This window comes from Lates calcarifer, unplaced genomic scaffold, assembly GCF_001640805.2.
Source record: "Lates calcarifer isolate ASB-BC8 unplaced genomic scaffold, TLL_Latcal_v3 _unitig_4511_quiver_746, whole genome shotgun sequence".
Classification (NCBI taxonomy): domain Eukaryota; kingdom Metazoa; phylum Chordata; class Actinopteri; family Centropomidae; genus Lates; species Lates calcarifer.
The window spans coordinates 65,642-89,125 of record NW_026116944.1 but is presented as its reverse complement, the minus strand read 5'-3'; the positions used below and the strand labels follow the sequence as shown (position 1 = coordinate 89,125).

The following is a 23,484-nucleotide window of genomic DNA, read 5'->3' as shown; positions in this document are numbered from 1 at the left end:
TATCGGCATCTGCCTTTTTTTTTTTTTTTTAAATTTGACAACCGATAAGAGATTTAAAACTTGATTATTTTGGCTCTGATGCATCCGTGCCTCTCTGTGCAGTCACTACTCTGTCCCACCCACAGCACCATCTGATTGGTTACACACAGAGCCACGACACGGGTAACAGCCAATCAGCAGTGAAAGCTGCTACACACACTGAAAAGCTCTGCTTTTTGCACCATAATCTGGTGCTGCTCAACTGGGACTACTAATTGATTTGACATTTCTGTGCAAATTTAATTTAACTTTGTTTTATTTACTTTATAAAACTTCAGGAAGCTATTTATTTATTTATTTAAAAATTCAGTCAACTTTATGAGAGATGCTGCTGAGCCCAGGAACTCCCTGCACTTTCTGTTTTTGTTTGAACTTAAAACAAAGATAAGTGAAAGATAAAATAACATTCAGTTATATTGAAATTTTGGAAAACTTTATTTACTGTAGAAAACTTTAGGGAGCTATACTACTATATACTACCCTAAGTTTTCATTTAACTATAAGACATGCTGCTGAGCATGGGAGCTCCCTGCACTTTTTGTTAGAATTTTAAAACAAAGATGTCTGTCGTCTAAGATAAAAAAAAAACAAAAACTTTAACATGTTGCAAATCTGAAAAGTTGTTTAATAAACATATGCTTAAAGGCATTTAAATTAAGTGTTGGAGTTTGTATTATTCAAATTTTGACACCAATATTTTCACTTAAACTGCAAATGAATATCAGTTCCAAATATCGGTTATCAGCCTCCTTTACTAATAATCGGTATCGGCCCTGAAAAAAAACATATCGGTCTATCTCTAGTTAAGACTGAATTTGATTGATGGTCTTATGTAAAACGACTTTTTAAATCATTTATTTCCAATGCCATTGTACTGATTAAAAAAACTGGCACTGACACTGTCTATGCAAACCAATGACAAGATGTTTTTATTTGCCACCAAACAAGCTACTTAAAAAAAATGGTAAGATATTTAAAAGGATTCTGAGTCGATAAACAGCTTCTGAACTGGATTCACAAGTGATCTGGCACACAGGTCATGTGCGGTGTAGTTTTTTTTTTCTCCATGTAATTTACTCTATGAGTGAAAATCAGGTTTGACATCAGAGTTATAACACCTTAACCTGAGTAGATAGATTTTATTGTCCCCAAAGTTTGGGGACACACTTTAAATGTGCAATTATAGTGGATGTTTTCTCAAGGTTTGGATTTTCATGGTGTTATACCACTTTTTTTTTTAACTCCACTCTGTTTACCTCCCTCATGCCGTCTGCCATGAAGATAGTAAAGTTGTCAAGGCTGACTTCTGTACCTGAGACTGCCTCACTGAGCCAAATTTTGGTCAAAGAGATGCTGCAGGTATACCTGAAGCCCCTTCCCTATCAACAAAATAAAAAAATCATTAAAAATTTTGCTTTATAGTATGGTCACTTTAATTCGAGAAACACTCTTCATTTGAGATGATGGAGGGAAGAGGACCACTATAAGCAAGAAGAAAAAAAGTTTTCGAACACCCTTAAAATTTTACACAAATATTATCATGAAATATTTGGGGAAAAATCTTTTTTGTGTTTCAAAAGGTGTGGCTGCATTAGACAGACACAAACAAATACAAATGATATTTTTTGTTTATTGTTTACACGAAAAATTAAAACTAAAATTCTATCAAAGTCAACAAATAACAGAGAATGTGTTCAGAACTGAACAAAAAATAAATAAACCATCACATCATCCAATTAATATTTAGTGGTCCTGCCATTAGCACACAGTAGAGCTCTAATCCTGGCTGGCATGTTCCCCACGAGCTCCACACTGTTGAGGGGTAATCTTGTCCCATTCTTCTTGAATTGCTGCTTTTAATTCTTCTAAATTCTTTGGTTTATGCTTTGAAACAGACCTTTTGATAATTCACAACAGATTTTCAATGGGGCTTGTGTCTGGGGATTGAGCTGGCCACTCTAAGACCTGGATACAGTGCTCCTGCAGCCAAGTTCTACTGTGTGGATGTATGGCAAGGGGCATTATCTTGTTGAAACATCCAGTTTTGACCTTGACGGAACACTGCATGTGCATGTGGGTTTCAAGAATGGCACAATACTTAGCAGAATTCAATGTGCCATCACAGACAGTGAGATGACCAACACCAGCAGCACTCATGCATCCCCAAACTATGATACTGCCTCCACCATGCTTGACAGTAGGTACTGTACATGCTGGAGATAATGCTTTGCCTGGCCTTCTGCGTACCCTCACATTATCAGGAGGAGGATAAAGCTGGAAACTGGACTGACCACAGAATCTTCTTCCAATTCCTGGCTGTTCAGTTCTTGTGTGCTTGGGCCCAACGACGCTGGGCTAACCTCTGTCTCTCATTGATCAGGGGCTTCTTGACAGCCTTATAGGACCTTAAGCCATGATCTAAAAGTTGGCCATGTACAGTGCGGGTGGAACACTGGACACCAGTTTGGTTTGACCACTGCTGCTGAAGCTCCTGTGATGTTATTCAGCATTTTTCCCTGCACATGTGGATCAGGATGCCGCCATTTCTTTCTGAAGAAACCCTTGGACACCCAGATGTTGGTTTGTCTTCCAAGCTGTTGGTTGGCCTGTATTTCTGCAGTGTATCTAACTGCTGAAGAACTGCATCTGCACTTTCTGGCTATCTGGCGCCAGCTGTACCCTTCCTGGCTGAGAATCTGTATCTTCAGGCGTGTTTCCTGCGTTAGGTTCATTGTTTTAGCCATTTTTGTCTCTGAAGAACTTTCAAATGGGCTGGCTTTATATATACACGAAGCACAGCAACAAAAATTGTGTCTTTTAATAAAAAGCACGACCTTCATCAGTGGATCACTGGTACCAAAATGACCCAATACTTAAAATTTCTTATGTATTTTTATGGACACAATCAATTTTAAGTTTTTAATGGCTTTTTTAGGATTTGTTTAGTATTTTGGCTGTGAATATACTAAAAGAAATTGCACTTGAAGACATAAGAGTGATTCTTAATGCAATATTTCACAAATGCATGGGGTGTCCGAAAACTGTTTTTTCCACCACTGTGTGTGTATATATATATATATATATATATATATATATATATATACACACACACACACACACACACACAATTTTTGACTGTTGGCTTTTCATATCAAAGGGGTAAATTTAATAGCACTAGAGAGCTTATGTAACTATATAATTACACCAATCTAGTCGACACTAGCTAGCTGATAAGTTAAATGACTGGATCCCCTTTTCGTTGAACCAGTCTGACTGGCTGATAATAGCCTGATATAGGGTTGATTCTTGAACTAATGAATAATCAGTTTTTTAAATTGATGTATACCAATATCAGAATTGTGCTGGAAATCCAGTATCAGATGAGCATTTAAGAATTTGTCTTTTTTAAACTTTTGTGCATATAGCTAAGTGTTAATAAAAAAATAAAATAATAATAATAATAATAACTTAGATTTATATAGTGCCTTTCAAGAAACCCAAGGACCAACAAAAACCAACAAAAGAGGCTAGAGGCCACAGTCTAGAAATGGGGTGTTGCTGAGTTCATGTTCTTCAACAACAAACCGAGAAGTCATTGATGGTAGGTTATACCTCATTTTAGCTTAATTAGAATATACAGTGACATGCAAAAGTTTGGGCACCCCTGGTCAGAATTGCTGTTAATGTGAACAGCTAAGCAAGTAGAAGATTAAATAACCTCCAACAAGCATAAAGTTACAGATGACACATTCCCTTTACATTTTAAACTTTTTTTTCCCATCTTTTACATTTTCAAAATGACAGAAAAGGAAAAGGGCCCACAACTTTCACAACTGTATGCATCTATATACTTAGATGTGTCCTCTAAGAATAAATATATGTACATATCTGTACACGTTAAAATATCTAAGTGTATACTTTATCTGAAAGGAAACAATTTTCTCTCATCCCTTAATTCATAGGCATGACATTTTTTAATCACATACTTGATACAAAGATACTAATGCAATGTTGGCCACACACTGTGGACATTTTGAAGCTGATGGTTGTGGTACAAAATGGTCCAATGTCCCACAGTGGTTTTCCTGCTCCCCATCCTGTGGATCAGGCATCTGCTGTGATGGTCTCTTGCCAAGATGGAACAAAGCCTATGGGTACACACCTTAGAGCCAGAGTGAGGAAGCACTGCTGTGACACCCTGTGCCTCCTGTGCCATTTGTTGTCCAAGTGGAAGCTGATCAGCCAACTCTGCAGAGGGCACGGTGACAGTAAGCTTATGGGAGCGGCAGTCACTGTCAGTTTGCCCAGCAGCCAAAGAATTCTGGATGTATAGCAACAACCTGCCCCATTGGAAGAGGGAAAGAAAGCAGAGAATGGTGTCCACATGCTGAGGGGACGGACAGGCCCTCACAGTGATGGAGTTTAGGGCCACACCAATGAAGATTCTGTGAGCAAGGGAGCTCCTCTTAAAATTCACTGTGATGAGGAGAAGAGTTGTGTCCTGGACCACCTGAGCTGGTGCACAGATAAACTAGTCATCCAAGTAGGATAGTAGGACAAGATTTTCTATCCCTGTGACTGCAGGGGCAAAAGGATCACCGCCACGCACCTGTTGAATAGTAGGGAGAGGGAAAGATGCACCAGTGTAGTGATACCTTGTCTCAGCCTGACGTCAGCCTGGTACCTATGATCAGGCTATCACAAAGTTCATTGTGGGGGAGAGGTAATAACAAACCTGTACCAAGAACCGCACTACTTTTACTAAAGTAAAAGTAAGGTCACTGAGGATTATGGACTGAACCCCCATCTCCTCACCATCTCGTGATAAAAAGCAGATAAAAAGAACTCTCCTCCCAGACCAGGCTATCCATTAGCACACTGAGGAGCATACAACCAGGGTCAAAGGTCGAATGGCCAGTCCAGAAGAATCAGCTCTAATGGATCCCAATTCATAATGACCTTAGGAATGAACACTCTTCAAATCTTCATTCTACCCAACAAATTTTGTCTCTGCACTGACCTTTAACTGCTTTACCAAGAAAGTAGCATGAAAATAACTATGCAGATTGGACTCTTTCAGATCTATAGACTTAACCAGGGTCTTCTCCTCTTTATTTTTATTTTCTCTGCACCAGATGTCTGGCCATAAATACCACCACATACCAATGTTATCTGGAGCCAGTATCCCATTATTTATTAGGGCGTATTAGGTGTTTTTTTGGTTTGTTTCCATCTAAATTTGTGAATCTGTGTCACGCAGTTACTGGAAGAAATCACTGCAAAAGCAGACAGCGGAGAGAGTGGCGGAAGAAGCGTGGATGCAGGCCAGAAGTGCAGGCCAAGCCAAGGAAGACACTCACCCTCACGCCCGAGTATCTTCCTCACAAACGCCAGATCTGTCACACATAAAACTGACAATTGGAGCTTCGTATTGCCTTGAACAGCTCTGACTGGAACTGCAGTGTGATGATCATAACAGAAATTAGCTTCACCTGCTAATACCCAATACTACAGTGCAGTTAGCAGTCCGCACTGTACAGGCAGGGCAGGAACAAGGACTCCGGTAAGAGTAATGGAGGGGTGGGGGGTTGTATGTATTCAGACAATGGCCGGAATTCCTGAATATGAACAGATTATATTGACTGTCAGAGAAAAGTCAAGCGTAATCTCTGCTCACTACAACTACAAAAGCAGCACCAACAATACTGTGAATGCCAATGCAAAGAGCTAAACCATTTCTTTACCCATTTTGAGGTTCCCTCAACAAAAAGCTGGTGGAATTTATTCATTGGATTTTGGATTATTGCAGAAAATACAGTAGTTTTGTTCAGCAAGATAATCCTCACAAATGGACAGCACTTTAGTGTTTTTTAAAGCCTATTTAAGCCTATTAGGTTATAAATGAACTACATCAAGGTCAAAAACACCACCGTTAAGCTTCCAATTTGTAATGTAATTTAGCTACTTACCTCTTCTACGAAAGCCTTCTTATAAGGTTAGTAATAGTTTGCGAGAATGTGAGTATAAACACAACATGGCTGTAAAGGTGGACTGGTGAGCAAATTCATTTTCGTGTGCAGCAATATGATGTCCACAATCTCTGTGGTCTCATTTAGCCACTTGTCTTTTTTAAGACACGTAAAATCTTTAAAAAATCACAAGTGGGGTATCTTCTGACGTATTTTATGTCATAGAATAAAGACTGAATGTGTATTGAGCTTGTGTTAACCCCTGACCTTATTTCAGGCATTTAACCAAAAAGCCCATTCAAATAATAATCCAGTCACCACTCTATAGGCTAAACCTATTTACTTCCACCACATAACTGCTCATTTTACCTGCGGTTAGTTTACCATGTTAGTTTGATCATTTTGACATTTATGTTTTATTTTTATTTCTATTTTTATCATATATTCACTTTAGTAGATGCAGTAATAAGTCATCTAGACTAGAGATAGACCGATATGGTTTTTTCAGGGCAGACACCAATACCTATCATTAGCTGATATTCATTTGCAGTAAAAGTGAAAATATTGCCGTCAAAATTTTGAATAATACAAATTCCAACACTTAACTTCATTTAAATGCCTTTAAGCATATGTTTATTAAACAGCTTTTCAGATTTGCAACATGTTAAAAGTTTTTTCTTATCTTAGACAATAGACATCTTTAAAATTCTAACAAAAAGTGCAGGGAGCTCCCAGGCTCAGCAGCATGTCTTATAAAGTTAAATGAAAACTTAGGGTAGTATATAGTAGTATAGCTTCCTAAAGTTTTCTACAGTAAATAAAGTTTTCCTAAATTTCAATATAAATGAAATGTTATTTTATCTTTCACTTATCTTTGTTTTAAGTTCAAACAAAAACAAAAAGTGCAGGGAGTTCCCAGGCTCAGCAGCATCTCTCATAAAGTTGACTGAATTTTTAAATAAATAGCTTCCTGAAGTTTTATAAAGTAAATAAAACAAAGTTAAATAAAATTTGCACAGAAATGTGAGTCTCAAATCAATTAGTAGTCCCAATTGAGCAGCGCCAGATTATGGTGCAAAAAGCAGAGTTGTTCAGTGTGTGTGAGCACTGTGCACGCACAGCTTTCACTGCTGATTGGCTGTTACCCGTACCGTGGCTCTGTGTGTAACCAATCAGATGGTGCTGTGGGTGAGACAGAGTAGTGACTGCAGACAGAGAGGCACGGCTGCATCAGAGCCAAAATAACCCAGTTTTAAATTAATCTCTTATTGGCTGTCGGAATTTTAAAAAAGGCAGATGCTGATATACGGCATTTTGACGCATATAATAGAAACAGATAATCGGCCCAGCCGATAATCAGTCTATCCCTAATCTAGACCCAGTCATTGTGTGTGTTCGTCTGTAATGGTGAAATGGATCCCTTTTTATCAAAAAGAATCAAAACCTCAGATATTAGACTGATACAATTTTTGGTGTGAATATGAATATATATTATTAGCCCTCTGAAGTCCCTCCAGTCGTGGGCGACTGGAAAAGCACTCGTCTGATACTTTCATTAATCAATATTTCTGTAACGCATTTGTGTAGAAACTTACTTTAAAAACTGCCATGCTCCACTCTATTTTGCCTTTACAACAAGCCCTCATTTGTGATTCTACTCCTTCTATGGGCTTTGTAATCCATCATGGAAACTGGTGTCATTTTTCGGTATTTCCAGGAAAAAAATAAAGTCGATAAATCAGTGTTTTGCGTCTTTATTTATGCATTATTTATTATCAAAATAATGTTTACTGTGTTCTGATTAATGAAATTCAAGGCAGCCATATTGACTGTATAAACCAATCATAAGCTGTGTTGTTGAACCATGCGAAAACACACTGCAAATTTGAAAATGCAAATTTAACACCCTCAGAGTTAAAATTATTAAAACTGAGCCAGGGTTTATATGGGAACCACTGGTTAAGTGTTAATTTAACACTTTTGAAAGTGTTGACATTATTAACACTATGACTGTGTTACCAAACAAACTCTTATAGTGTAAAAATAGTGACACTGTAATAGATTAGTTAGCATTAATAACACTGTGACAGTGTTAAGTAACAAACTCTTACAGTGTAAAATATTAACACCACAATACTAGTTATCACAACACTTAATGATGGAAAATGAACACTTAACCAGGGTTTACTATACTACTGTTAGAGTACATTGTCCTCTGGGATTAACACTATTAGAGTTAAAAATGTAAAATCTTAGTGTTAGTCTAATACTCCAACCACCAACAAAGCAATAATGGCTCCCAAAAAAACTTCAATGGAAAAAATATTTATTTTTCCTTTAAACAAGGGCTTCACATTCAATTGGACAAGATTTAGGGTACTCAAAACCCTTTGCAATAACCCTATACAATACTGCCCAAAAACTTACCCTGCTTACCCTATACAATGCAGCTGTCCGACACAACATAGAAAAATGAGTCTGTACCATAAGACATCTGGATATCAAAGGGCTTGAAGTATCTCAAGTCATGAGGTCTGACAACTGAAAGATTATGCATATTCTCAACAACATTAAAAGCATGGAAATGCTCAACAAATGTAGTCTCCATTTCAGAGACCAAAAAGTAAACTTCATTTCTCAGAAAAATGCAAACAATCTTATTGAACACTGGCATCTCATTAACAAAATCTGTGCAAACCAGACCCATGTGATATTCAATACCAATATGTTTAACCCAAGTTGTGATACTTATTTCACTTGACATATCAATCTGAAAATGCTCTGAAATCACATTACCATTTTCAACATCAGTCAATATTTTCGAAAATATTGACAGGCCCAGACTCAATACCTTTGACAGACAATGATTCCCAATGACAGGCAACTGCTATTTAATGTTTCTTTGCAAGGGACTTAGTTATGTTTTTGAAATTTTTAATGCTGAATTTGTGTTTTGCTTCATATCTCATAGTCCAAACGTGTACTAAAGGACCAATTTGGCGTATACATTCAGGATAATGGATCATAAAGTGATGTTTTGGGATGAAATTATTTTGAAGATACAAAACTGTAAATAATCTGTGGTGCTCTTCGATAAGATGTTCTAAAAATACAGTCATTCCCTCTGTAATACATGGAGAAAATACTATGTTCACAATATGCAACAATAGTAACAACAAATGCCAATGTGTGTCACCTTCAGGGCCAACATCTCCTAATATTAGTGGGAGGTTCTGAATAAGACATCATGTCTGACTGGCATTAAGCCCAATACCACTGCTAGTGCAAAACATGTTTATGTGTGTTGGCCGATTTTTCCTATCCATGAAGCCGTAGTTGAATGCATATACACGTTAGAGTATGTTTTCATTAGAGATAAAGCTCTGATTCAAATAATCAAACAATAACCTAATCTCATACTGTGCTACACCTTCTAAGATATCATGCATTATATCAAACACAAAGTTATCTGATAAACTGAAGTATGACAAGGAATTGAGTATACTATTGCGTTTAACCCCAAAACAAGAATTTTCCCTTGGATTCTCGACAAGATATCTGTAATGGTCCTCATTAGTTAATTTGGTTGCGCAACATCACTCGCACATCACTTTCACTAAACACTGTTTAGTGAGCAGATAAGCAATAACACACATTCTGCAGTAATAGTTGGCAGAGAATGATTCCACATAACCCAAAATTGAGTTTAGACCTAAATTGTCGCCCATTATTTGTGCAATTGTGCCATAGACAGGTTGTTCAGCAAATGACACTTTCATTCGACTGTGCTCTAGGACCTTTACATCTTCTATAAATGGAGTAAGTATTTTGTCAACGCCATATTTTTTTTTGCATCTTGGGAATGAAACAAAGAAATGAGATGGATGTTCATCAGGGATGAGTTTAGATGTGGTGGTAAATTGCAGAGTGTGAAATATAAACATCCAAGCTTATGAATGCCTTGTTTTGACCCTAGTGGATTTGATGTTTGAAAGTCATCATAATAAACTTGAATTTGTAATGCATTTTTTGATTTTGAATACAATGGGTGATTTCTACAATATTTTCCATCACAGAAATCCTGGTAAAAGCTACCAAGAGCAGCAGATTTATTAATTTGGAAACACACTTCTTCATTCTTGAAAATGAACTCTAAAGTTTTTAACAAGGGTATGCAAATGAAAGTCTCATTTACTGGTACCTGTTCATAGACTCCAGATACTTTGTTTCTCTTTGAATCAGCAGGCACTGCACTTAATACTTGTTCTTTAAGATTTGCATGAATTTCACTGACATACTCTTCCATGCTTTCAACAACAGATAACACAACAGTGTTGGCGACACCACTGCCCTGTAAATCTGATTGATGCGGTGTTTGCATATTAACATTGTTTCTTGAACCCACGTTAACAGTACTATGACAACCATTTAAATGCATTCTAAAACTGCATAACTTTTAAACTCAATGAACAGCCTTCTTGAGCACAAATAACAAAATTTTTTTTGTATAACCCATGAAAAAACTTAAGGTGCTGAATTAATGCACTAGGTGCATCATGCAGGGATCTACAAATATGACAAATATCTATACATTGTTTAAGAACTTGGCTCCTAGTTTCTACCTCTGAACGTGGCTCAAATTAGCCTTTGTTTGATGTGCAAAAACAAACACTGTAGATTAAGAAAAATAAAACTTTTTGCCAAAATATAACCTATGCAAAAAAAGTGCTGAAATAACTGCACCAAGTGCATTGCACAGTGACTTACATATGTTGCATATATACACTGTTCCAAGAATTTGGCTCTCAATTCATTCACCTTTGGACTCTCTTTAGTGGTATCAACATTGATACTATAGACCTTTGTCTGGAGGAATGTGTACATGTTGTTGAGAGCATCATCGTAACTTACACTGACAACAAAGTGTACATTAAAGAGTTCATCAAAGGCTGCTAATGATGTTGTTCCCTTGCAGGGAATGAGCCTCTTGTCTATCACAACGTAGTAAGTACTGATGGCCTGCTTGCCAGTTCCAGAAGCAAGAAGGTATGGCTGGCGGTGTGCCCTCTGGTTTTCTAGGTGTTCTTCAAGGCTCCTGCATGACTGTAAGAAAAATTACATGTTAAGTTGCATCGTAATACTGTCTTATTCTGTCCCATGTTTCCCACTTCATTCACAATTAAAAGAACAATTTGTTCTTACCTTGTGAAACACAACTATGTGGTCCATAGCCTGAGCCGCGCCGATCTTCTGTGTTTTCTTTTTAGTTGGCTGAGGTGGCAGGATATGCAGGAGCAGAAGAAATGATGCCATATCATCGCACTCTGTAAGAAGAAAAAAATCTTGAATCACAAGTTTCTTTCCATCCAAACTTAATTTCCAAGCCATTTAACCTACTGCTGCTGACCTTCTCAGGATCTCAGGACCCGAAGGACCATTTTATTTTGTTTTATCATCAGCTGTTTAGTCTCAAGTCACAAATGGATAGCTTGGGTTTTTTAAAAGTGTGGTTGTATGAAGTATGTATGGATAGTCAGTGTGTTAACTACAGGAGATAGCAGTAAGAGTGCCCCCACTTTTGATCCATCATTGGCCGTTAATTAAAATTAAATACCTGGGTGATCCTCATCATTGTTCTGATTCCTGGCAGACCTCAGCAAACTCTGGAGCACTGGGGTGGTTGTAAGGCTCTCTGCTTCTCTCATCACCTTTCTTTTGAAGGATGTATGCCACTTCTCAAACAGTTTGCAGCAGTTTCTGGTCCAAAGAGGAGGCTGAAATTTTAACATATCTGCAGCAACATGAAAGAACATGTTTGGTCAAATTTCTGACAATCACATGCTAAGGTCATGACTATGATGTCAATATAATGTCAATACTTACCAGTTCTTTTGTGTCTAGCAGCCTTGGAAACACTGAGAATATGTTGTGGGACTCATCAGGATTGTGAATGAGGCACTGTCTCTACTCAAAGGCTTCCTTCATCTTCTGCAGGATAATTTCACTGGTGTGGTTCATTAAGGATATGACCTCTTTACAACGCTCCTCATCCAACTGACCACCAATCTGAGGCAGCTCTCTCTGCTGTCTTGGACCACCTCCTCTTGCCATCTGTGTTTTTGGTTCCTTGGACCCAAGTTTTGTCTTCCTCTGAATTGTCTTGAGCCACCATGCCAGAAATCCAGAGCCACTTTGGCTATCGTAAAAGTGTTCCTAACCAAGGACAGACATAATTACATTTGTTCATAATCAGCTATAGTTGGAACCAGGTTGCAACAATGTGTATAGGAGAAATTAAATTCAGGCACTGCAACAGTTTTTTGATGATTCTGAAACAGACACCCCGTTATCACTGTCAATAACGTTAGAGAATGTATTGATGCTATCTTTGTGTGATACCACCCCCCTTAAGAGAGTGGCGACGTGAAACAGCAGAGCTACACACCTAGTTAAGAAACTAAAATGTTAAAATTAAAGAAAAAAGTTTTATTTAGTGGACGTGATAAACTAGCAACCAAATGTATTTGTGCATTAATAATCGAAGAATGAATTTGACACTAATATACAGTGTCAAATAATCTACTCAGTAATTTCTTAATGCAAAAATACATTTTAAATAAGGACTGGAATGAAGATAAATACAAAACTTACATATCCTTTCCTGGAAAGAGGGTCTTTGAAAGCAGGGAACAAGGTGACAATTCCCAGGGCATATTTCTCTTTAATGATTTGCTGAGGAATTCTCCTGCAAATAAAAAATAAAAATAAAATAAATTGTTATTTGCTTACACACACAAGCATCAGTACTTTATGAAATGATTACCACATCACCACCACTTTAGGGGGGTTAAGTACCTGGCAACTACCTAACCCTGGTACCATAAATTTACCCTTTCGTCTCAACCATGTGTGCTGCAAGAATATTGACCATCTGCCTTCTTCTACTGTCACATAAAGACCTAGTTTCTTCATATTCTTCAAGCACTGATGTCCCTCCTGGTTTTGTCTGTACAATCTGCTTTATCAGCTAAACAAATTGCAAAAATGGCAATTTTAAAATTAAACTTAGAATAGCAAATTAGTTTCAGGCATCATTATGATAGGACTATAATGACTACATTTAGCCAAATCTGAAAGGCGCAAACTCCCACTGTGTGAGGATAGTGGTGTGGTTGGAGGCGACAGAGATTCACCGGAGGACCACTGTCCTGACTGTCCTTGATAACAAAGCAAATTCCTGCCACTGTGGAAAAGTCTGCAAACACTGCTGCATCCACCTCATTGCCAGAATCATCTTCCACTATAATCTTGTCCATAGAGAAGTTCTCTCTCACTAAGTGATGAGGTTAAAAGACAACATAGTAACTTGTTCATCAAATATAACTGCCAGTCAGTATGAATTACTGGTTAGTCATACATATACCGTTACCTTCATAAATGAATTCCTCAAAATCAGCATGTTGTAATTTTATGTATTTCTTGCAGTTTTGATACTGCACCTTAATGATCATTTTGCCATCTACAATATGAGCCTGTAGAGAAAGAGGGGTGACAGAATCTTATCTCCTCAGTGCTAATATTGATAGTTATTTGTCTTTTAACAGTCTAAACAACGGTTGAAAACCACACGAAAACTACACTAAAAGTATGCAAATAATGTTGAGTATGCAAATGTTCTCTCTCTCGTCTGGTCAATATTAAACACCGTAACAAGCAGCAAGCCAGTACAAGTTAACGGTAACTCACCAACATGTTGTTGATGACAAGGCCTCATATGAACAGCCCCCTCGTGAAAATGTCTGGGAGGTCCAAGTTCACGAGCCGTGTACACGGTTTCCCATGTCGCAATCACGAGTTCGATTTGACGGCAGCAATTCAATTTAAACAATGATATAAAGTAATTTCTGATAACATTGATAAAAGATGGCGCACGCTTTTGCAGGCAGAAACCCCGGGACACAGCCGCGTCAGTTGAAACACTGATAGGAGAAAACGGTTTAAAAGAACAAAGTTCTCGACCCAAACAGCTTAAAACTATTTTCAAAAAGAGTTTTCGTTAGCTTTCCCTTAGTCAACTGTGTCTGAAGATGAACTGAAACAAATGCTAACAGTCAACATTATCCTCAGTGGGCACGTCTGTTTAACGTGCAAGGAGATGGCGGGCACTCGTTAATAATACAAAAATGTTTCATCATGCATCCAAAATTGTTAAAAAAAAAATAAATAAATAAAAAAAACACACACATTTTAAAGCAAAATAACAATAAAACGGCGAACTTCAGTCACGAGATACTTACCAATCTTTCGTTCTCATACTCGATGCGAATGAAAGAAAATGGCTGCCTTCAAATTCCTCTCAAAGCGTACCTGTCCAAAAACCCGGATGTTCGACACAACGCTCATGGAGTTGAATACGGTAAACTCTGCAATGTAACACCAACATTATTAAGTTTTTCACCAGTACAGCTCTTTCTATCAAAACTAACACCAGTGCCTTAACACTTAACACACCTAAAGTGGCTTAACGCTGGAATTTTAACCCTGGTGATTTTGCTGTGCAGCTGATCCAATGAGAGTTGCAATATGGCAGATCCCCCGATTTACAGACATTACTTACTACGTTTATGCTGTGATCTTAGCATTTAGAGATCTAATTTAGCATGAATTCACCCTTCAGAGATAAAATAATGTGCCAAGATAGTAATCGCCGTTGATCCGTCCGTATGTGCTGCGAGAGCGCTGTAACGCGCGCAATGAAAATGACGTTTACAAAGGATACGGCCGCCAATGTGCGGCTCTGCCGCGAAAACGACCCGGGGGAAACCGAGGGAGTTTTTAGAGATTATGAATATAGAGGTTTTGGAGACAGTGGTGGCCATATTTTGAACAGTGTTGTGCCCTGGGAGCGAGTGTGTGCATGATTTAGTTCTCTGTCTGATTCTGGTCAGAAACAACGGGGCAGAATGGCCCAAGTGAAAAAAACAAGTGGACGCACACACCTTAGGCTACATGAATTTAGACTCCAAACACTTGCACATAGTTTTCTTCTGTTGAAAAATAATTGAAATTTAATAAATTTTAGTTCTGTTTTATTTATTTATTTATTTATTTTTTTTGGGGGGGGGGGGGGGGGGGTTATGGTCTTAGAACTACTTATAATGTCATGTGGCATTATAGAAACTTACATATTCAAAAAGCCCAGGTTGTGCTGAAAAAATGATATCAGTTACATGCTTGTATCTTACAGTATTGGATTTCTACAGTTCTTTAAATAGTAAGAGGTCCGAGGCACACCGTAAAAAGTGGCCTAACCTCAGAGGGTTAATAATAATATTGAAAATTAACAGTTAACCAATTTCTGTCCAAAATCAGACAGTGGTGCCTCATACAATGAGTGATTTTATGCCATTTTTGAGCATTTTTGCCACATTCTACAGTCCAAATGTTAAAAATGGTACAAAAATGTCTTGGATACTTGCCATGTTTGTCAAGTTGTGGGAAAGCAGGGAGGGTCTCTACCAGTGCCCTGACTTCATCCTTCTATAATCCTTCTCATCATCCCACTCTACGTGACATTACCATCTACACTTCTGACTCTGTCATATTCACGCTCCAATAGTGTAAAACCGACCAGGTCAGAGTTACTTTCCCTGTCTACATTTTTTGCCTCACTCCTATCTCAGCCCATATGAGCCACTGACTAATTACATCAGCTTCAAGTATGTCACCAAGGCCTGACTTCAACACCCACTCTTTCTCACCAAAACAGCAAAACAGCAAAACAGCCTCTCAATTCTGGTTCCAGATGCATTACACAAAATTTTCTGTACTGCAGGAAATCTTCAGAACACTATTCAAGCTGTTCCTTCTGTATTGGTGCAGCATCCACAGCAGCCAGACTAAGCATCTCAGACCAAATAATCCAGATCCCTGGCCACTGTTGATCTCAGACATATTGTTCCTACATCTGCAACAATCTAATGACCCCTGTCAAGTCCACATTCAAGTTGAGTCAGTTTTAATCAGACCTTTTTTTAGGAGTCTGTAATCGCTTGGGTGGAATAATGCATGAGATTGAACCATCACACTGACTCTGAACATCCATTCATCTGTCCTCAACATTCAGCATCTGAACTTCCATTAAAACCTTTAAGATGGTGAACATGGTGTTACTGTTGAATGCAGCAACACAGCTGTATGTAAAGAGGGAGTAGATAATGGGCTCAGTACACCTCCTTGTGGTGTACTAGTACTCAGATTTGTAGTGGAGGACAAGTGGGGGCCCAGCCTCACCACATGAGGACATTGTGACAGGATGTTGTGTTATTACATTTGAGTTGTTTAGACTTTGAATAAGGGAAAAAAAACACAGAAATTGTGGTTTCATTGCCATGATGTACAGCATAGTTTTGGTCTAGCTCTTGCATTTATACCATCTCCTTTGCAAAGGAGGAGCAGCTTCAGTCTTGCCTTTTCATCCTCTGAAGAACCTACCTAGGCAGCACCCTTAACACCTGTTTCCTGTTGTCAAGGTCTTAACATTTGTCTAACAGTAAAAACAATATTATAGTATTGTACATATTTTTTATTAATTTATTAGAAGTGTGTTTTGGTATACCAGAAACTTCAAGCCCCTACACAATATGAGTGACTGGATACTGTCTCTGGTGGGATGTTGCATGTGACGACAATAAGGGGGGGGATTATAAGTACCTATATGATACTCAATGATTATTTTAAATCACTCCTAATATTGCTGTGAGATTGTTTTAGTACTCACAAAAGGGATAATTTTATGTATCTTTATTTTCATGTGATTTCATGATCATTGAATCCCCCTTGTCACTCTTTGGTATGTTCACCCAGGAAGCACACTCTCAGTCTGCATTTGGAGCTGAGAAAGAGAGGTATGGTTACAGAGTATTCCGCTTCTAAATGTCATTCCAACAGTTAATGCTTGGTAATGTGACAATGTTTCAAAAAAGTAATGTAAAACAGCTGTAATGTGTTAAGTGCTGTACATTGGCCCTGAAGGTCATGTAACATTTCAGAAGACACAACAACATTTCACAAAACACAATGACATTTCAGAAAACACAACATTTCACAACATACTACAACATTTCACAAAAAAAATCACAATTTCACAAAAAAACGACATTTCAGAAAACACAGCATGATTTCAGAAAACACATCATTTCACAAAATACAGCACAACATCAGAGTTTATGCACAACAGACCTGTTTTCTCTCCAAAGCATGAATTACAGTAACTACATTAATTAATTTAGCCACTTATTCATAATTAATAATGAGAGTGTAAATCAGTCTGCAAACTGGGCTACACAGGTCTATACCTCGCTGAACTGCTGCATGGCATGCATCTTTGTTACATGACACCATAGTTTTTAATGTGAAAAGCTTAGCTCAAACAGTTTAAAACTTAATATGATTAACTCATAAATACTGGCCTTCATATTATGCTCTGTTAATTCGTTGACATAATATAACATGAGCTTGCCTTCACCTGAAGAGCAGTAGGTATGCACACTGGTTGGCACTAGCTTCAGCACTCAGGTGCCTGATGTTGCAGAGCACTGAAAAGCGCTGTTCCACCTCTTAAAGTAAAGGAAAGCCTGACAATTTCAGCATCAGGTGAAGGAGCCTGTTGTCACACACACTTGTGTTACACACTTTCTGCACACTTACTGTGCTGTAGCTATTTTGCAGCTTTGTAACATGTCCAATGCAGATGTGATACTGTAGTTTAATGTTAAAAAGAGACAGCTGAAGCTGTCAGGCTTTTCTTTGTCTTAAGAGGTGGAGCATCCGATGTCCAGCATGTGAGCACTGATGAGTCGTGCCAACTGGTGAGCATACCTGCTGCTCTTCAGCATAAGGTGAAGGACAGCCCAGGTTATATTTATATTACGTCAATGAGTTAACAGAACATAATATGAAGGCCAGGCTCTCTGTATATAAACTTGTGAGCACAAATTAATCAAAATGTAGGAAATGTATGTACAAATGTATACAGATTATGTGCATATTTTTTTTCTCTCTGTGACCATTCCAGGGTTCCTTATGCTCAAATCTTTCACCCACCAACAGTGAACTCTGAATTGACTGGGGTTCTGTCCCATCACAGACAAGATGTGTTGTCTCTCCCTTTCCGTTTTCTGAAATATTGTGTTTTGTGACATGTTGTTTTGTTTTCTGAAATATTGTGTTTTGTGACATGTTGTTTTGTTTTCTGAAATGTGTTTTCTGAAATGTTGTTGTGTTTCATGAAATGTTGTGTTTGCTGAAATGTGTTTTCTGCAATGTCATGTTTTGTGAAATGTGTTATGAATGGTAAATGGACTGTACTTATATAACGCTTTTCTAGTCGGATTGACCACTCACACTACATGTCACATTCACTCTCTCTCTCACACACACACACACACACACACACACACACACACACACAGTGCTCTCTAACACAGTGGTCCCCAACCCCCGGACCACTCTACTATCATTCACTCTTCACTCACCACCGGAACTGTTCCTTCACTACTCAAAACTGCAGTCGTCACCCCAATACTCAAAAAACCTGGCTTAGATCCCAACAACTACAATAACCTTCACCATTTCAAACTTACCATTCATCTCCAAAATTCTTGAAAAAATAGTCGCCTCCCAACTTCACCTGCATTTAACTTCTAAGAGCCTCTATGAACCCTTCCAGTCTGGCTTCCGCTCCCAACATAGTACAGAAACCGCCCTCATTAAAATCACCAATGACCTCCTCATTGCAGCTGACACCGGTTTACTCTCCATCCTCATCCTCCTTGACCTGAGTGCGGCCTTTGACACCATCTCACACCCTATCCTTCTCAGTAGACTCTCCTCCATTGGCATCACTCACACCCCCCTGACTGGTTTCGTTCTTATCTGTCAGGCCGCACTCAGTTCATACAACTAAAATCCTTTAAATCCGACCCCTCCCCAGTCACTACAGGTGTGCCCCAGGGCTCTGTCCTGGGGCCCCTTCTCTTTATCACTTACCTTCTCCCCCTTGGCAATATCTTCCGTAAATTCAACATCCATTTCCACTGCTTCGTGGATGACACCCAGCTCTACCTCTCTAGCAAGTTGAACTCCACTTTCCCACCTTCCTCCCTCACCTCCTGTTTATTGGAAATAAAATCCTGGTTCACCTCAAACTTTCTAAAATTAAACAGTAATAAAACTGAGATCCTTCTGGTTGGCACCAAATCCACTCTATCCAAAGTTGACAGCTTCTCCCTCACTATCAACAGCTCCCCAGTTTCCCCTTCCCCTCAAGTTCCCCTCCCTCACCCCCCCATGCTGCTTCCACCCTTGTCCACAGCCTCGTCACCTCCTGCATCGACTACTGCAACTCTCTCCTCTTTGGCCTTCCTCAAAAGTCCCTCCATAAGCTTCAACTGGTCCAGAACTCTGCCACTCGCATTATCACCACAACCCCCTCTTTCCATCACATCACCCCCATCCTTCAGCAACTCCACTGGCTCCCGGTTAAACAGCGCATTGAATTCAAACTCCTCCTGCTTACTTTCAAAGCCATACACAACCTTGCCCCCCCATATTTATCTGACCTCCTACACATCACCACCCTTTCCCGTTCCCTCAGATCTTCCTCCTCCATTCATCTCTGTATACCCTCTGCCCGTCTCAGCACCGTGGGGAGCAGAGCGGCTCTGGAACTCCCTGCCACCAGCCCTCCGAAACATTGACTCCTTTCCTGTTTTCAAATCCAGACTCAAAACCCATCTGTTTAAGACTGCCTACTCACTCTAACCTACTTACTGCAACTTCACCGCCCTACATTTCTTTTATGTTGATTCTAACATTACTGTTGTTTTGATTATTGTATATTGTAAGAGTTTTGTATTGTTTGTTGTATGATTCTTTTGTTTATTATATATTGTATAGTGTCCTTGGGTGTCAGAAAGGCACTTATAAATAAAATATATTATTATTATTATTATTAAAAAACAATCTTCTTTAGAAAGTTTCTTTGTGCAGGGTAAAAGAGCCAGTGAGGAGACAGAAGAGCCTACAACTTCAAAGAAAAAGAAAGCTGCATACAGACAATACCAGGAGTCCTACTTCAAATATGGATTTATTCCAACAGGTTGTTCCCACGCACCAAGCCTGCTCTGCATAATATGCAGTGACCGACTCTCTAATGAGGCAATGAAGCCTTCAAAACTGCTTCACCACTTGGAGACCAAGCATTCTGCATTCAAAGACAAGCTTTTGGAGTATTTTGAAAGAAAAAAGGACAGAAGCGATTACTGATGGCCACCACATCAACAAATTTGAGTGCACTGAGAGCATCATTCTTGGTGGCTAACCGTATTGCTAAGGCTAAGAAGCCATTCACTATTGGTGAAGAATTGATCCTTCCGGCCACTAAAGACATTTGCCGTGAAATTCTAGGAGAGGCTGCGGTTAAAAAGATAGCACAGTTGAGACTGTCAGTTGTTGGAGAGGATTAATACATCACCGTGGTACGCACTCCAGGTTGACGAGTCTACAGATATTGACAACAAAGCAATACTTCTTGTTTATGTGCGATATGTTTATCAGGAGGATGTGCATGACGGAGATAATGGGTCACAAAACTCGCTTACTTGTGTGACATATTCAACCTGCTCAATGAACTCAATCTGTCACTTCAGGGGGAAATGACAACTGTCTTCAAGTTGGCAGATAAAGTAGCTGCATTTAAAGCCAAATTGGATTTGTGGGGACGGCGCATGAACAGAGGTATATTTGACATGTTTCAAACATTAGGTTGGATCTTGGAAAAGACTGAGCCGGAGCTTTCATTCTCCCAGCTGGTGCACGATCACCTGTCTTTACTTTTAAAAGAGTTCGAGCGCTACTTCCCAACCACAAAAGACCCACAAATTGCCAAGGAATGGATCCGCAACCAATTTGCCAACAAACCAGGGGAATTCAGTGTGTCTATGCAAGAAGATTAACTACTGGAGATCGCAAATGATGGCAGCCTTAAAAGTATGTTTGAGACAACAACTCTGCCGGTGTTCTGGATTAAAGTCATGGCAGAATACCCTGAGATCACCACAACAGCACTGAAAACCCTGTTGCCGTTTCCGACACCCATCCCTATCCTGTGTGAAGCAGGGTTTTCTGCAGTGACAGCAACCAAAACAAAATTACAGAGCAGACTGGACATAAGCAACACATTTCGGGTGTCATTGTCTTTGTGGTGTATCTTATGTTGAAGGCATGTTTAACCTTTGCCATTATGACCAGAGAGTGTGGGGCTGAGAGGCCATTACTCATGTTATGATGTTGGCGCGATGTTACAAGGATGCTGCTAATAAAGTTGCATACACAGTGGATTCATGTTTATTATTATATTTAGAAAATACCAGTGTTATGCCGGTCATATCATTTTATTTTGTTGTATTTATCTGCCACACCTTAAAGGCTGGTCTGTGAAAATATTGTCTGACATTAAACCGGCCCGTGACGCAAAAAAAGTTGGGGACCGCTGCTCTAACACATTCATACACTGATGCACACACATAGTGTTCAGTATCTAGTATCAGGATACTTTGGCATGTGGACTGGAGGAGCCAATGATTGAACCACCAACCTTCTGGTTGGTGCACGACCACTCTGCTTCCTGAGCCACAGCTGCCCCAAATGTTGTGTTTACTGTAATGTTTTTCTGTTTTCTTAAATGTCATTGTGTTTTCTGAAATGTTGTCACCACAGTGCTGAACGAGTTTTAAAGAGTTAAGTTCTTTCATAAGTTACCACTGTATTGTTTTCAGCGGTGCTCCTTTGAAGTGCTGTTGCCTGTTCAGCCCAGTACCTAGCAACTCATGCAATCATGGAAATGAAATGACATACAGTTTTTCTGAGAGATTTGTATGAAGTAAATTTTAAATATTTGTTGCTTTTCTGGTGTTGTTTGTGAACATATAAAGTAATTGTGCTTACTCCGTAATGTACAAGATGTGAGGCAGGACGTAATTATTTTATTTTGCATTATTTTACATTGTTAACATTTCATGCATCCCTTGCAGTAGTCTGAGGAAAGGATGTGAGCTAATGTACTCCCTGTTACATGTTGTATCATTGCAGATTCTTTCAGTAAAAAGAGGTCCAAAGAAAGCTTTCATTGTTTGTCCCAAACCCACTACATATATAATACAATGAAATTCACCCAAATAGCCTAGTAGCCCAGCTACTCTTGAGGAGGTTAATTTAGCCCATGCAGAATCATAGTGACAGAAATTATGGGAGATAGAAAGTGGCAGAGGGGGAGTCAAGTGTGTGGGATGGGGTGGGGGTGGGGTAAGTGAATACTGCGGCATTAGACTACACTGTCAAGATGCAATGACAAAGCTCACTGTAGCTTCTATAATCACACAAAACACACATACACACACATATTTCTCCATCTGATAGCATTCTGGCACTTGTATAATATATTCCACACACACGTACAAAACAGATTCTCTTAACACATACAGGCACATACAGACAGGACAGCACCAAAACCTTAAGCTTATAACATTGTCCTCCAGTCTGTGATAAAATGATCTCACACTCCCTGTGCTATTTCTCTCTCTTACATGCACATACACTGTACCCCAGAACTGTAATTGCAGAAAACAGTAAGAGACTGAGACATTGCATATTTCTTTGATTCTTACCTCTGGTTGGATTATCACTTCTGGTGCATTACAGGGATTCAGTGGTTAGTCACTATGATGCTGCCTCTCTCTCTCTCTCTCTCTCTCTCTCTCTCTCTCTTGTTCCCTCTAACTCCCTCCCTCTCCCTTTCTCTCTCTGCTTTGCTGTCCTGTGTGTGTTCCTTTATCTGCACTGCTCTCACATTCTATTCTGAGTTCCTCTCTTCCTGCCTAGGGAGAAGTAGCCACAGTAGCATAGCACTGGTTATTGATCCACAACCTCTTCACACAAATACTGAGATGTAATTACTAGGCTAAAACTAAAACTTTTGCACCCAATTAGGGAGACTAAATAAATATGAATGAACATTTATTAAAACTAAAAAAAAAAAAAAAGCGCATTAAAAGATTTTTTTTAATGCAAAGATAAGTCAACACAGGAAAGGCTTAGACACCCAATTTTGCCCTATATGTGACCATTCTTCTTTTGAATACAATGCAATCATAGTGAAAGCTATGGTCAAAATGTCATTTATTGTTGTTTAAAGGCCATGGATGAGCAAGTTTGTGATGTGAGAACACTCACATCAACAAAATTCCAATCAGAAGACAATTACTTTCTGCACCCCTGTGCCAGTTATTCTGTCATGTCTTCATGTCTGTGCATCCTTCTGACTATTTCATCAATTCACTGTCTCTGTCTATTCTCTGTCCCTGATTTTCCTGAGGTTGTCTGATGTAATCTTCGCAACCTCTTGTCCATTTACTTC

The 23,484-nt window shown here is 38.9% G+C and overlaps 2 pseudogenes; both read right to left on the bottom strand.

The window, feature by feature from the left end:
* Nucleotides 1-22,894, bottom strand: part of LOC108900089 (glycine receptor subunit beta-like) — an 81,377-nt pseudogene extending 58,483 nt beyond the window's left edge.
* On the bottom strand, nucleotides 8,318-13,324 carry LOC108900088 (uncharacterized; annotated as a pseudogene).
* Nucleotides 22,895-23,484: the final 590 nt, after the last annotated feature.